Below are 13850 nucleotides of genomic sequence, written 5' to 3'. Positions count from 1 at the left end.
TGCCCTGGCCATGTTCCAGCTCTGTGTTGGGAGACCTAGGTACCACCCTGGTCCCCTTCAGAGCTGTGGAGATGTCCCCTTAGACTCAGACAGATTAAGTCGTTTCTGAGGGCAGCACAGAGAAGGTCACCAAAAAGACGATGGCATCACAGACATTAGCATTTACATGTCTAAGACCATGTAAAACCACAAGGTTTCCGCCTCTCCTGAGAAAAAGACTCATTTGTGGGGTAACAAATACTGCTGGGGTGAGAAAAAGCCCCTTTACAGAGCAGCAGTCATCAGCCCCATTCCTCCTGTCACCCAGGAGCAGGAGGAGCAGCATGCCCAAACCCCAGAGCTGTCTTGCTATTGCTGCTCAGGCTCCACCTAACTTCCACAGTGGAAGAAACCAGGCTCCACTCGCTCAGCCTTGGGATGTCAAAATTAACGTCTGCCTACTCGACTAATGAGCCTTGAGCTGGTGATTGAAAATGTATCAAGCATCCCTAGTTTCTCATTAAAAAGCCTGCTTTTGCAGATCTCAAACCATTTATGCAGCTCTTGTCTGAATTTTCTTCAGTTCTTCACCGTGCTTTTGAAGCACAGTCTTCCAGTAGCAGCATCACTAATTCTGCACACAGGGTCATTGCTGCCCCTCTCTTCCTCCTCTGCCCATATAACCAAGGAGACTTTGACTTCACCTTAAAAGAGGATTAACCCCTTTTTCTTCGGTATCAGACAGGGCAATCATGCTTGTTTTGGTAATTTATTGATACCTCACTTTCTTAAGTGCCACCTCAATCTGGGATATGGATGTATCCTATTTAAAAAGCCTTTTGTATTTGTTTTGTCCTTCTGGTGAAGCTAATGGTGCCAATCCCTTCCACCACAGAGACAAAGAAGCAGCTTGCAGAGGGAAGACCAAAGCAGTGCAAAGGCTCAGCAGCTTCAAAGTGGGGCTGGTTAGCTCCACAACACCTATACCTGTTACAGAGACAGCTACAGGGTCCCTTAAAACAGCAGTTCAGCTACTGTAGTGCTGGTTGCTGACTACAATATGGTCAGAATTGCATCCCATCTAAATAAAGATACAACCATTTATAGTGGGGGCAAAAATAGGAACTGTGAAAGGAATTCTTTTTATTTGTAGTTATATAAATAACTAAGAGATAGGATACCAGGAGGTAGAGCTTGAGAATATGTAGCTTGGTTCTTTGGGTTAAGATCAATAAAGCATGTACACTGTAAATAGTGCTGTCTGTGGAGATCTTTGTATCAGCTCCAGTGCTTCCTCTGAGAGGCAAGAGGCTCTTCAGAATATCTCAGGAGTGAAAAGCAGAGAAAAGGTAACAAAGCAGGGGGTAGGTCAGAGATGGTTAAAAGCAATTAGGAACTTCCCCACTGTTCAGGAACTTGACAAAAGTTTCTTGGAGCACAGCAAAACTCCCAGTAGGAACTGGTCTTTTCTACCTGGGAATGGATTTCTGAAACGTTGAATAGCTCTGTAAAGGTGGCTTCACAAGGTCAGAGGAATAAGAGATATCTCTAAGGAGAGCCCTGATGTTCTGTCTTATCTTTACTTACTGTACTTTGTGCTCAGGCAGTGTTTTCCCAAAATACTACATGACAACCCCAGAAAAGCAGCTCTGAAGACTATAGGAAGGACGTGCCTTTGGAGCTCTACTGACACATGCTGAATTCAGCATCTGCAGATAGCTTTTTTTTAACCCAGCTAATTATCCATGAATTCTAAATTTAATCACCATCAGATATTTTCAGATTCTGATTAGCTCTCCTTCAAAACAATTTAAAGTAAAAATGAGCCTAAGCACATACCCCTAGGGCCTGGGCAGGTGTCCTCCTACAGAACTAGTTTAAGAATAACCTTCCTTGGTGATGTAAGCTGACTCAGATGGCTTTCTGCTGAAATAGGCACTCACATCATCTGTTGTGGCATCTTGACTTTAGGGGAGACAACTTCACCTGAGGGCAGTACTTCCTACAGTGCTTCAAAAAGATCCCCAAGAGAAATGCCTCACTGAGTGCTCTGACACAAGTCGTAGCCTTTTCACAACCAGCCACTGTTTAAATGAAAAATTGCAGTTAAAAAAAAATCAAACAACAAAAAAAAAAGCCCCACTGAAAAGTCTTGTGTCCAGATTGAGAAACACAGGACCTGAGGGCGAGAAGCACACATAGGATCAGACAATCCAGTAATTCAAAATCTGTACTTGTAAAATATTTGGCCTGAAAGGTGGGTTCCTCAAAGACAGTATTTTAATCCCTCCAAATCTGGTTTATAGCTCTACTGTCTTTGTTAAAGATGCTTTAATTATTATCAGTTTAAGCTATAAACTTGGTTTGTTCCAGTGAAACGGACACACAAAAGCTCCTGTTCCTTTCAGTCAGAAACAGGGTTGGGCCATTTATATCTCTATAGACATGATTCTATAGATGTGTAGGGAATTGGTTATTAAAAGGGGAACAAATTGATTTGGGATGCTCTTTGTAGTTCAGGTTGGGTCAGAGTTAACGTAGCATATGGAGTTGACGTCCAGTTTCCAGTTCACTTCATTACTCCTCCTTATGCACTCACAGCACATTTGGATGTCAGACAGGATGCCAGATTGTGTTTAGAAACAGTAGTGAAGAGGGTGCGTAAGGAATCCCGCTCTCACCCCCGTGAACAGTCAAACAAAACAGCAGTCCAGGTTGCAGTCCTCCACAGGGACTTTACAGGAACAGGCACCATGTGATGCCCTTTTCACCTTTCCTGAGTCCTCTGATGCTGTGGTCCAGATGATCATGTTGTAGGTCTGTGTTGCCCTTCCCAGTAGATGCAGTTGGCAGGCAATGCATGTCATCCCCAAAGAGAAAGCATAACAATATGTTCACCTCCTCTGTAGGCAGGAGCTGCAAGAGGAACACCACCTCTTTGTATAGGCTAGTTCTGTTCAGCCTCCAAGCTGTAGATCCCTGTAGCTGTGGTGATTGCTTCTAAGGGTTTCACAAAAAAATACTTAAGAAAGGCAAGCTTGTTGCCAATAGGTTTAAATTCAGTATACATAAACCAGAAAATTTGTAGTGTCTGCACTCCAAAAAAAAGCTGAGAATCACTGAGCTAGGACTCCTCTCAGGACAGAAAACCATTTCATTCTTTCATGACTTCAATACAAAAAGAAGAAAAAGGTACTGCAACTTTCCTGACACTATTGAACTTTCTGAACGAGCGATCAATAGGGTTTCAGACAGTTTCCCTGACAATCTGATCTCGCTGGAGAAGGAGGAGGAACTACTGTTCCCACAGGCCTTTGACCCTATGCTGAAGGTCATGAGCAGGAGGATTGAGTCAACTTTTGCCATCCCCATAGGATTCCTTGTCCCAGCACAAGCTGGGACACTGCACACTTCTCTGGCTCTCTGCAGAGGAGAGGTAGGTGCACTATCAGACAGGGAGCAAAGGGAAGCATGGCCAGTTTGCAGCCTTTGCTGATAGCCTCATGGAGCACAGAGGCCTTGCAGATAGTGCTGATCTAGCTCTGACAGGGTAGGAAAGTGGCAAAGATAGGAAAAACTTCTGTCTGTGCAGAGCAAGGCACAAGGCTGTCATTGCAGGTACCAAAATCCACAGTAGTATTGCTCACAGCTCTGGAATCATTTGAAGTTCCGTGCCTTTGATACTATGGTGTTACTAGGATACGTCCATCACCTGTCATTAAAGCCACATCTAGAAGATGTCACTGGGGAAATGATAGAACTTGAGAGATTATAAACTTATTTTGAAAAAACAGTGAAATGTCTTTGTAATTTTTTAATTTTGAGGCTACTCTTTGCAGATGACAGCACATATGGGTATAAGGTAGATAGTTTCTTGAGGTATGAAACAGATTTTTGGTAGCCTTACTATTAGGTGTACCAGAGCAGTATCTAAGATCTCCATTTAAGAGACATACATGCATAAGGAAAGAAACCTTTGCCAAACAAGCATATATGCAACAGAGACAAGACAGGTAAAAGAAAAGTGATGTTGCCTCCATACTTTAGTGTCTTTCATTTTAGTGAAACTCACTCTTTACTCTAACATTTGCATCACTAGTGGTCCATCTTCCAGTGCTGTCTACAATATCTAGATGAGATTCCTCTTCCCTACAACTTCATTTGTGCCTTTTGTGCTCCCCTCAAACTCCTCTCAAGACAGCCTCTAATCACTTTCTTGGTCAAATGGCAAAACTAGTATTTAACCCATCCTATTATTGCCTTCTCATCAGCAGCAGAATATTCTCACTTGGTGTCTGTAACTTGATCTTCTCCCAGTTAACCTCCTCCCTCTGCAGTTGCTCCTGTAGCAGAGCTCTGAAGGTGCTTATTCATCTTCTCCATGACCCAGCACTCAGCAGAAACTCTGCAGTCTTATTCCCTCTATGCTTTTTGCCTGTAAATAAGCCATACTGGTAAATAAAAAATCATCTGTCCTCTCTAGGTCAGTGACCAGCAGATTTATTACCCATCCATAGACGTCTCTCATTTAACTCGAACTAAACTAATAGTCTGGTGCACTGACATTTCCTCTTAGTGCTCTGACTTAAGACTTTAATTGCAACGCATCCAAAGCAAAATCCTGTCTTTCTTCCCACTACCTTTAGCTTTACCACTGTGGGAAATGCCACAAAGACTTATGATTGGGAATCATCTTAGATTTGACCTCCTTATCCTTGTCTACCTTGCAATTCTCTCTGCATAACACTTCTTCACAGCTGAAACTTATAACTGCATCACTCACTATCTCATTACTTGCTTTCCACAATATTCTTTTCTCTGGCTTTGACAAATACCATCTTGCATTGCTTCTAGCCTGTCAGCTGCAAAGTTAGTTTTCTTAGCTCATTGTTTTGACTATGCCATTCTTCTCCTTGTATTCTGTAACAACAAACATAAGCTGCTCAGAGTGCTTTCAAGGCTTTATGACTGATCTCTCCTCTCTCATTTACTGTATTTTCACATTTAAAGGCCACATTCATGTAAACAACCTTACCTCAGATTTCCCCCTCCACACCCCACCTAAATATATCAATTTCAATCATCCATTGATATCTGCAGCCAGATTGCTAGCAACTGAACATCAAAACCCAGCTTGCTTGCTTGGTCTTTTCTGCAGGCTGAAGCGTGGAACCATCTTTTCCACCTTGACTACAAGCCATGTGATATCAGACTGCCCAAGCCAAAGGCTGTGATGAGGATTATTAATGAATGATATGAAAGCTTCAGCAGGCCAGTCATAGTATAAATTTGCCGATCTAATGTCAAAAAAACCCCCAATGTTCCTGACATTTCCAGCTACGGTACATATTTTCTTGTTGTTGCCCAAAGAAGAGTCAGACATAGTCTTACCTGAGGAGCCTGCTTTCTACCGTGCAAGTGAGTGAGAGTTTCACCATTCACTTCAATGGGACTATGATGGATTTATATATTTAAAACTTGGTTTAGGATTAAAATCTATATGCTAGAACACTGTGCAAGAAGGGGCAGCCTTTCTGCTGGAATCGGGACTTCCTGACAGTGACAAGTCTTCTCTTGATCACACTTTTACTGATATTTTCTATTGTATGACACGTAATAGCCATCACATTCAACTCCTTGGGCTATAGAGGTCCAGACCTCTTCCAGAGCCAATAACCATCAGATTGTTACACACTTTAAGTCTTCTCTTATTATTTGTCTTCATTGGAACAAATTCATTCCAGTCATCACTACTCCATTCCCCTCTACCAGCTACCACTTTTCAGTATTTTCCCTGGTTTAATCACATGGTGTCTTTCCAGTGATACAAATCAAGCCTTCCATTGACTCAGTAGGGGTAGCTGTTTCTATAGCTGATAATTACAAAACCAAATTGTGAATGCAAACATGAGACAAAAAGTTAAAATAAACTTATATTACATGGAAAAAAAATAAGAAAAGCAGGACCTCAACTGAAAGAGCGTTCTTTATTAATAGGCATAGTTTTAAATAAAATTAAAGTAAGGGAAGATTCAATTTAAGGTCTGTACAAAGATAGAAAGAAAGGACTGGCCAGGGCTAAAAGCAAACAGAGAGATCAGGAAAAAAGTAAACTTTTAGTATTGATACTAAAAAAAACCACCAAAATTGTATAAGCCATCTGTTGCTTGCACCTACTCAGAGTTTGATTCATGGGCAGAGTATGTTCAGGCAAATGTTGTTACCCTTTTCTGTCTGTATCATGCTCCTCTAGAACACGAATTCTTCACTATAGATTTTTTATCTTCCATAGATCTTCTGTCGTAGTTTTTGAGGGGTGTGTAGCAGCTAGCAAAATCTCAGTGCTATCAATGAATTCCAAAATAAGATGTTTTACTCACTGATAAAATATTTCCTCTTTTGGTTTTGATGTGTGTCTGCAGTCTGGCTGCAATATGTTGTTGTCCAAGTAATTATTTTCAGATAACATCCTGAATGATTCTTTAAACTGTCATTTATTCTTTTTTCTTTACCAAAAGATAGAAAATATCTTCTTTTTTCTTTCTTTCAACCCTCATACTCTGCACAGGTTGTTACTAACACTGCTCTTCTATCAATGAGAAGGGAAAACCCTTTTGGCTTCTTTCTGTGGCTCCAGATTCATTAGTCTGGCTCTTCCCAAGAATGCACACTGTGCACCCAGCTGACAACAGGTACATGGCCATGCAGGTTGTGCAGTCAGGGGGACCTAAATATGATTGTGGCATAGCACTCTGTCATCGCTACTGACTGCAAAAACTGGCACACCAGATCAACAACATTTCACTGGATGGACCTTTGACCTTATACTACTGTAGCCCTTAAAATCTCCACTTGAAATTTGGTCCCCAGCTGGGCTAATCTCTGTGATAATGTACAGAAGAGGACTGGACACATCAAAAGATTTTGCAGTCATAATAAATAAAGTGTTGGAGAGAAAGAAGACATACAGAGATCAAAGGTGACATTATGACTCTTACAGTGTTCCTCAAAGATGAGATCGGGTGCACAGTTAACCCCAAATGCACCATTACCCCAAAGTTACAGGTTACTGTCATGTCTGGTCTCAGTTAAAAGCCGTTAAGGAGCCCACCAGTCATACTCCCAGCTTTTTACTGCTTTTTTAATTTTTAAAGAATTTCACTAGTCATCACTGGTCCCAAGAAGACATTTCTTCCTCTCCTTAATCTCATGATAAACTGCCATGGAACATCTATGGGGATTTATCCTACTGCTCTGTAGATAAGAGAAACATAATGTACTGGATAACTCAGCAATTTTTCAAGGTGTCCAGTGCCACAGTTGTAAGATTTGTAACAAGCTGGGGTAAGGAATGCTTTGCTATATGTCAGATGACTAACCAGATTTATTGCTAGACAAGATTACAGATTAAAAGAAAGTTACTTGAGAAACATAAATTTTCCATCATGGAATAAAGTTACAAAAGATAAAATGACAACGTCATCATTAAGATTACACTTAACAATACATGTTCTCCCTGACTGAATTCAACAGCAGCTATGGTGTACCTCATTTTCTCTTAGATTTAGTTGGAAACTTATGTGCCGCTGTTGAGTTAAGATTGGATGATTTTGTCATGATGGCTCTTGCATCTGCCACAGGCCTGCCTTCCCTACATTCACACCCACTTGAGCATGGAAGAGCACAGGACAAAGACCGAGAACCCCTTTCTGACTCATCTCAAAGCAGAATGTCTCATCCCTGGAAGAAAGCTTTCCTCCTCTTTGCCTGTGAGCGATGCCACACAGTACTGAGGAACAAGGAATTACTCTGCTCTCTCCCCACCTCTCCTCCCAAAGCTTCCATGATAAAGATTGCCACTGTATCTCTCAGTTAGCACATTCAGCCTGCCTGTTTAACAACCATCTTAAAACACATATGTAAACCAATGAATATAGAAATATTATAGGTACTATTTCTTTTTAGATCTATTAGTCTTATTCTGAATGAATAAAAATAGGTAACAATTTGAGTAATGCAGATCCAACTGCATGCTTTTGGTTGCATGGATTTTCTTCTACCATATCAAGTTGTATTTGTAGCGCTGTGTACAGTATGATGGTTAATGTATATATATGAAAAAAAAGGCTCAATGGATGAAAAGGCTTTCTTCTTTAGACTACCCTATTGAACAGGAGCACTCTCAGTGGATTCATGATTCACTAACGGTTTAGTCAAGCACAGAAATCCCAGTGAGCTGTCTTACTTTCTAGACCAAGCGAAGAACTACACCAGCTCAACACCCAAAGGCGAGTAGCATTTCCAAAGCTAGAGGGAACAGATAACAGTTTTGTCAGGAAGTAACAAGGGAGTCAGGACTCTTTCCTGGCTGAGTTGGGGACGAAGCAACTGCTGGGAATGACAGGCACTTGTCTAACTCCAAAGAGTTAAACCTCACTGCAAACTCCACATCCATATCTGGAACACAAAGAAAAAGTGGGACCTGACACTTCTGGAGTTTGACAAAAGGCAAGTGGATCCCAGCCCTCAGCAAGGATGGTTGTGAATCTCCTGGCTGAAACATGCAGGGTAAGGATGAGTGTTAAAGCTAATCGAAGTGACCAGTAAGTGTGGAACTATTTCCTTGCACTTCTGCACACATGCATTTTTGTAAAGCTTCTTCCACTCTGTTGTCTAACGTTGACATATGTATAAAAATACTTCTGTTTATTTTAACTTGACTTAAAGGGTTTTAAAGGTAACTCTTTAACAGCAACACGTTTCATCCCTCCAGCTTTGACATTCCTCAAAATCAGGATCCTGGGACACTTTAGGAGTGATTTGAGAGCTGGTAACAGAGAAAATAGTTAAGAAATCTCTGTAGCACACAGCAAGGTAGAGGAGAGTATGCACAGACCCCAGAGTCCTGAGATAGCATGTGGCACTCACACCTGAAGATCAGAGGCAGAGGCAGTGCTATGGAGTTGCAAGCTAGAGGACTAGTGGACTACTTTGCCAGGTAATGAAGCAGGCCTGAACTTTCCATCACTTTGTGCAGTAAAGATAGGGATTTCTGCACAGGTTTGCATTCTGGTATCACCTGTATTTTGCTGTTTCTCAGACTGTAGGTAAATCACCAGCTGCTCTCAGCACCATTTTCACTGTAACCGGAAACATGGAAAAAGGCAGCTCATGGCAGAGAATTCACTTTGAGATACACAGAAGAGGGATGTGACAGGAATTGAAAAGAGCACTGTGGGTTCTGAACCTTTAGGTCTGGCCTGCAACAGGCCAGAAAGCAACAACATCATCTGAAAGCCAAAAGGATTAAAAATCCTGTCTGTCATCCTACAGCACGTTTTCTGCAACCGTGGATGGGGTGGGAGGCTGCAACTGTCATCATTTTTGTTTCTGAAACACTAAGAGCCAAATCACGTGAGTACTCTGATGAATTCCTACTCCCTTGGAAATCGGCTCTCCTAGCACTGACACAAACATGTTCTGAAAAGTATAGGATGGTAATAATGCTTATGTCCCCAAAGGAAGAAGACTGGTATCATTATCATCCTTAAAAGAGGGGATCTAAGGCACAGAGTTACTCAGGGACACTTAGCAGGTCAAAAACAACCCAGTCTTTCTTCTGCTCCCATATCCATTTGATAGTGCCTCTTGGGCAGCACACTGCTACAGGGCCCCAGGGCATCCAAGGCGTGGGGCAGTGCCCACGAGAGGGGTGCTGTGATGGGTGATGTGGACCTGGTGCAGGGGAGAAGCACTGCGAAATACAGCTAGGGCAATCACTGGGGCTAGCGAAGCCTTGGGTCTCCTTGTGAAGGTGAAGAGTGGCAAAACACAGGGAGCAGAACAAAAATTATTTTCCATGGGACAGGAGGTCTCAGCAGTTATGTTGAGAGATTGCCTTGCACTGAATTTCAGCATTTCAAGGAAAAATGAAATTCATGAAACATCTTATATGCACTGAGGATGGGAAAACGAGCTGTTAAGCTGCTCACAAGGGTCAAGCAATCAAAATGGATTTATCTATCTATTGTTTCTTTTGATCAAAACATCATAAAGAAAGTGTCCAGACACTCAAACACATGGCTGGTACTAAACATCAGCTGTCCTTCAGACAGGCACCCTGCCCTGCCTCTGCCAGATGCTGACTAAATGAAGGACAAAGCATTTTTCTCTACCTTCCTTATTCCTGGGCTGCTCGCCAAGTCCTTTCCCAAATCCCTGTGCCTCTCTCTTGGGAAATGGGAGCTGGTCATACCTCTTCCCCAGCAGCAGCGGGAGCCATCTCATGGGCTACCATGGCAGGGGGCAGGGGAGCAGCCCCTCAGTCCCACTCCTGCCCCCGCCAGCATTTCATAGGAGCTTCCCAGCCTTGTTTGGGGCTGCCTGGTTCTGTGGACCAGATCCTGACCTCCAGCCACCCTGCTCAGCAAAGTGAGCTGGCTGGCCAAGCAGTCACATCATTGCCTCCACGGTGTGTAACGTGTCAAGCACAGCTGATTGACGTGTATGACTGGGTTTAATCCTGAAAGGCCACAGCTTTCTGGCCAGAGAGCTGACTGATTTACAGCTGTAATATCACTGTCTACTGGCAGTCAGGGGTCTAAAATCATTCCCAAATAGTGATGCTTGGTCACTAATGGAGCACATGCTCCCTCAGTCAAAAGGAGTGGTATTGCCTCCACTGCCTCCAGCAGCCTTTTATGCATTACATGAAAGTAAAATTGCAGTAATCTCAGATATTAAAGGGAATCAATACTTGCCAACATGAACTGAGCAATGGTACTGAAAAACTGTGCTGCTTTACTAATCTAGTGGATCAGAGAATGTGAAGTCTTGAGCTAAATGAGTCTTTTAGCCCTGAAAGTTTTAGAAGTGTTCCTGTTGATAAATGCAGGTCCCTCAGATAAAGAGCTACTGCCACATTCAGGCAATCTTTTAAAGAATATATCATTTTCCCTGCTAGTATTGATGCTCCTTTTTGATATTCCTTTCTTATAATTTTCAGTTATGTATGTCTTTCTTTTTTTAGGAATACATGAGACATTTGGAAAGGGAAAGACACGAAGTTTGGGTTTGAAAAAGGTGGGTTTGGAAACTTCAACTTTTCAAACAATTGAAGAGAACACTTAGGATTACTTTAGAAGCATTAAAAATCTCCACTTTTTTCTTACAAAACTAATCTGCAGCTATACAAACCCCAGTGTTGCTTCTCTGCTTGAGAAGAACTGTTTCATTAAATGCAATGAGAAGCACTGCATGGTTCTTTCTCTCTTTTTAACGATGGGTCTGAATTCTTATCGTTTAAGCAGGGGAATTGTCTCTAGCCAATTCAAGAATTTAATCCACATACATTACTCAGGCAAAATTCTCATATATAAAGGAAGTTGAAAGAATGTGAAGAACCTCCTTCTATTAAATGAACTAGTAACCATGCAGCTTGAAAAAAGCCTGGTAGAATCCCTTCAGGATCTTACCCTAAGCCTGATTAAAGGAACTCAATTAGACCTGCTGACAAAACTCTCAGAATATTTTGTGTACTGTAACTGAAGTGTGACTGAAACCTGTCATTCAGGCAGAAATCAAATCACTGTTCCTATAGCAAAATGTAAAACTCCCGGTACTACTAACTCGTATTTAATTGAAATAAATACTGCGGTTTAAAAGAGTAGTTGGGCAAGAGTATCTTACAGGGTGTTGACATCCAACTGTTTTCTGTGGAAGCTGAGTTACAGCAGTGCCAATTTATGAACTAGGGAGAAGGTCTGTGATTTAATTAAAGACAGAAGAGATAAAATTCCTCCTTCATAAATGAAAGCTAATGCCCTCTACTTGTGTTTAGATGAGGAAGAACATAGAGAAGTGTGTGTGAGCCTTCGTTCCTTATAATACCCTGGAGTCCCCATTCCTGGGAAATTGCAGGATGATTATTTTTTTCAAATATTCAGTTCTTCTGTACATGTAGAGACCCACTTAACAACCCAGAGCATCAGGACCTAGGCCTTAGATTTTCAAAGCAGTCTACCAGCTCCAGAAATCTCATTCATTGGATGCCCACTCTGAAAGACCCAAGGTGATGCTTCCTTTGAATGCAGTCTTTATTGTACCATTCAGTGTCCATTTTTAGCTGCAACTTAACCCCTAATAGAGAAGTCATGGCCAGGAAACTGCCAGAACAGCCAAGGGTCTTAATTCCACTCCGCCTAATGCAGAAGCAGGGCAGTCTGGGCTGGGGAATCAGCATTCCTTAGTACAGCTAGAGACAAGAAAAGTGTCAGAAATGCTTCCTCAGGATTTTCAAGCATGGTGGAATCAGACTGAGCAGAACTACATTTAGAAATGTGTTGTTTCCTATAATACTGGTTGTACCCTGAATGTGCCTGCTTCCCCTTGTCCTGCTGTTGAGTTGTCCTTGCATGGTACAAAGAAGAAGCCTCAAGCACCGTCTCAGCTATCTTGGTAGCTAGAGTGCAGGATTGCTTGTGTCCATCAAACACACCCTGATGATACTCTTTGTTTTCCTGAGTGTTTTCTAGTTCTACTATATCATTTCTGAGCCAGGTTTGACCTTCTTGTAGTATGCAGGATACAGAACACAGGAATTTACAAGGTGAAACTATGCTGTCTTCTGCCTTGTTTTCTATATGCAATCTTTTGTCTGCTCTTTTGACTGCAGTTGTTTTCACAGAACAGTGTCCCCAGTGTTTCTAAAAGAAGTCTTTTTGTGATTTCATTGTGCATGCATAGGCGGGATTATTTTTCCCTATGTTACATTATTTTGCCCTTCTCAGCATCACTTGTCTTTGCTCGCTGATTTTCCAGCCTCTCTAGTGAAACTGTTGAATAGTGTATGTCTCATACACATCTGTGGGACTTGGCTGTTCTCCAAGAGGAGGACAGTGCCTCTCACCAAGGTTCCTGTGAGGCCCCGAATCACAGACTTCACAGATCACCTCTTACTCTTATTTGAAAACAAGGAAGTTATTGGTCTCTTGATTTAGTTGTATGTAAATATACTGTTCAGAAGTATATTTAAGTGTGTGAGTACGTTGCCCAGACACCAATACTTGTCCAGTGCCTTACTGGTAATCTCATAAGGAACTAATGGTAGCTCCTGATAAAATTTTAGCCAAAGCACAAGTATATAAATGAAAGAGACTGATTAATCATGATGACTCTTTCAATCACCTTTTCCATTATTGTGGAATTCATCAAAGTGCAGAAAGCTTGCACAAAAGCACTTCAGATCTACCTGTCTGAGATGTAAGATCTAAACTTGGGATATGCAAGATCTAGCTCTGACTTGACACACAAAGACCATTATTCTTCAAGGTCCCAAAACAGAGAATAGCTCTGAAATACTCGTTTGTGAGCTGTTGAAGATTGCTTAGCGGCCATCTAAATAATCATGCTTTGCCTATGGTGTCTATATATTCATTCAGCATGAAGACTTCACAACAGATTTTTTTTATGCTCTTGCTATATTTTGGCAGATAGCTTCTGACATTCTATTTAGTTCAACCTATATTAGACATTTTGTCTTGTGACATCTGGAACAGTGGCTGCCAGCTATTCCCCTTCTCATTTTTTTCCTGAAAGAAATAAAATGTTAGGTTACAGGTTAAAAAGCTCATCTGCACCCCTACAAACGAGCACAGAGACAATGGCAGGTGGGGGAAGCCAAATAATACCCTCCCTTAGCTCCTCCCAGACCCATCACCGAGGGGCTAAAGGGCCATCAAAGGCCCATCCCCACAAGCCCAGAAGAGCACAGGGGCACAACGCAGGTGGTTCTGGGGGACATAAATTAAGGATGCAGAGGAAGGTACAGCCAGTTTGGGTCCTTCCCAGAGTTGTCCCAGGGGGAGCCTCAG

Source organism: Platalea leucorodia, assembly GCF_965183815.1.
Source record: "Platalea leucorodia genome assembly, chromosome: 3".
Taxonomy (NCBI): domain Eukaryota; kingdom Metazoa; phylum Chordata; class Aves; order Pelecaniformes; family Threskiornithidae; genus Platalea; species Platalea leucorodia.
This window is presented reverse-complemented; position numbering follows the sequence as displayed.